The following is a 3,133-nucleotide window of genomic DNA, read 5'->3' on the forward strand; positions in this document are numbered from 1 at the left end:
CATATTCATACAATTGTGTTTCTTCAAGGAGAAGTTCATGTGACAAAACGTTTATGGCGATGAAGTGGGATGAATAGTTATGAAGATTGTGATGGTGAGGATGATGTTTAATTATTGTGATGAACTCTATTATTTTTGGCTGATGTGGCTGAATATTAAAAAAGCACATGGTTGTTATCAGTGGCATAGAGCTTTGGTCCAGCTATTTAAAGGGGTCACCCATCTTGCGTGTGGATGTAATGCGAGAAGACAATACGATCAAGTTAGAGATAGGTGTGGGATGGGGGCAGTATCTTCTTTTAACTTTGCCTTCCCCCCCCCCTCGTTTCTCCCCCCCCCCTTCTCTCTCTCTCACACACACACTCTCTCTCTCTCTCTCAATCCCTCTCTATGTCTCCCCAAGATTCCGCCAGCCGAACTGTCACTTTTCCCACAGAGACAGGTGTGGGATGGGGGCAGTATCTTCTTTTAACTTTGCCTACCCCCCCCCCCCCGGTTTCTCCCTCCCCTCCCCCTCTCTTTCTCTCTCTCTCTCTCTCTCTCTCTCTCTCTCTCTATATGTCTCTCCAAGATTCCGCCAACTGAACCGTCACTCTTCCCACAGATCCTAAACCATAACTGAGATTATTATATGTAACAATTCAGTTTGTTTTTCTTCTTCGGATCATTTTACTTCTCCACAAAGGTTGGCCCTAGGCCTGTAACGCACAAACAACAGATTCTTTTAATTTTGTATTTATATCTTTTAAATAACGACAACTGAAGTCATATTACATTTTTCACAAGAGAATTTTTTTGATAAACAGTAGAACAAAGATGAAAGAATCGGACCTGCGATGAGGCTCGTACAATTTGTCTGAAATCACCAGCAAGCACACATGTAGAATGTTCTTTTTTTTTAAAAATCAAACTCATTCAAAGCAGTGAAAAAAATACACGGGGGCTCGGGGCGAACTACCCCCGAAATGCCCCCCAAAAGCCCCCGAAAGTCATAAAAGAGCCTCAGAACTTTGGATAGAGTTCAATGCAAAACAAATTAAAGAGTGTTATTTTCATGCAAGCAAGCTTGAAAAATAGCCCCCGAAATTTTTGAAGTATTTTTTTCCCTGATTCAAAGCTATATAGATTTCTGGTGAGCCCCCCCCCCCCGTCCCCACCACACACACGCACTCACACAATTTTTAGACTCCACATTTTGAAAAGCAAGGTACTGACAGTTACATGATGCTATAACAACAGAAAATCACTCAAATGAGAATTGAAATAGCTTCTACTTTTTAGCCACGATTTGAATTATGTTTTGTCGATCTGTTTCAATTTAATCCTTACCGAATATTTGAATTTATTTATTTGAATTTAATTTATTTATTCACCACCATTGAAAGCATTGACACAAAAGATATATAATTGTACAATGACAATGTCAATATAACATGAACATAAACATGACATGAATTAAAATAGATATTTTACAGCAATATACATTATAATAAATGCAAATTGAAATAGTTATAGTTATAAGTAGTGTCAAGAGTAAAACAATAAATGACTTTTTACAATGAGTTTGTGATCGATGGTAAAATCGAGTAAAAATAGCACATGTGCTAGTCGAGCCTGACTCTCGTTATCTAAAGCCTAAAATAAAGTTTATAGAAAAATACACGATGGGTTTCCAAATCCTATATTATGTATACTATAACAATTTTAAAAAACGAGACTGGTTGCTATATACAATATCGTGGTGTTCACCTTAGAGTAATTTTGTGAGTTTTTTACGAAAATTAGATGTCCTTGATCTCTCAATGTTTAGATCAGTAGGAAGCATATTCCAAAAAATACTTCCAACAAACGAAACGCAACATTTTCCTTGGTCTGTTTTGAATAAAGGAAGACGTAATTGTCTACCCGTTTTGTGTCTATTCATGTGGTATCATAATGCAATATTTTTTAAAGGTAAGAGGTAATCGTTCATTTATGAAATCAAACATAAAAGTACAAATAGATAATTGATGCAATTTGAAAACATTCATGCAATTGGAGGTCATGAAACAGTGCATTAGCATAAGATAGATAAGATAATCAAATTTATTCCATTCATCATAAAAAAACATTTAGATACAATAATATACAAAATCACAAGATTTATAGTCAAAGTAAACAAACATTACATAAAATAATAGTACAATATAAGTTGATCTGGACAAAAACATAGAAAAGGTGAGTATTTATGTGAATGAGGAGGCAGCTAGAAAGGAATTGCCTTATTGGTGCAGACAGCTGCCACTTACAAAAAACTGAAAATTTGAAATTAGGATAAGAAGAGAGTACGATGTGGCTTGAAATTTATACCACGTACAGCCATCTTTTTAAGTATACATATAGTGGATTACATATAAACGTCTTTGCAGAGACGGTATACAGCCGTACAGGAGTGAAATATGTACACACTATAATTCATTACTGCACATGTCCTTTAAATGGCTACATAGGCAGGGGCGTTACTTTAAAGGTAAAGACCAGTTATGGTCATGCGATTGCATTGTGAAAGAAACGTGGAATCTACCAGAAAAGGTTGATCATCTAGCATCTAGCATCTGCAAGGTTCTGGAATCATCAAAATGATAAGAAATTTGGCCCATTCTTCGTAAAGTTACAAGCACTATACACAGAAAGATGTATATGGGACTACCCTATATCTCTCACAGACCATGAGAGAAACAAATTTACCAAATATATGAATTAGTAGGCGGTTTCCCGGCAAATTTTTTATCATCATGTATTAGTCAAAACACATTCTTTCACATGATTAGTAATGAGAGCTTCCATTTCTTTTTTTGAAATTGGGGCGTTTCCAATACTGGTCTTAACCTTTAACTAGGCGTTGTGGTGTGCGCCTGTATGAAAAATGGAAGTTACAAACTGATTCAGCCGAGGACACAGGTTCGAAACTGAGTCACGTCTTTCGGATGGTGACGTTTAAAGGTCGGTCCTCAGACGTAAATAATCATATCTGATTGATACACGACTGTAAAAACACAATAAACACACACGGCGTTACTAAAGGGGGTAACACGTAACCCGCCCCCCCCCCCCTCCCTTTCAGATGTTATGTTGGGAAATATGGAATCTTTCT

The sequence above is a fragment of the Strongylocentrotus purpuratus genome, unplaced genomic scaffold (assembly GCF_000002235.5).
Source record: "Strongylocentrotus purpuratus isolate Spur 01 unplaced genomic scaffold, Spur_5.0 spur5_contig_833, whole genome shotgun sequence".
Taxonomy (NCBI): Eukaryota; Metazoa; Echinodermata; class Echinoidea; order Camarodonta; family Strongylocentrotidae; genus Strongylocentrotus; species Strongylocentrotus purpuratus.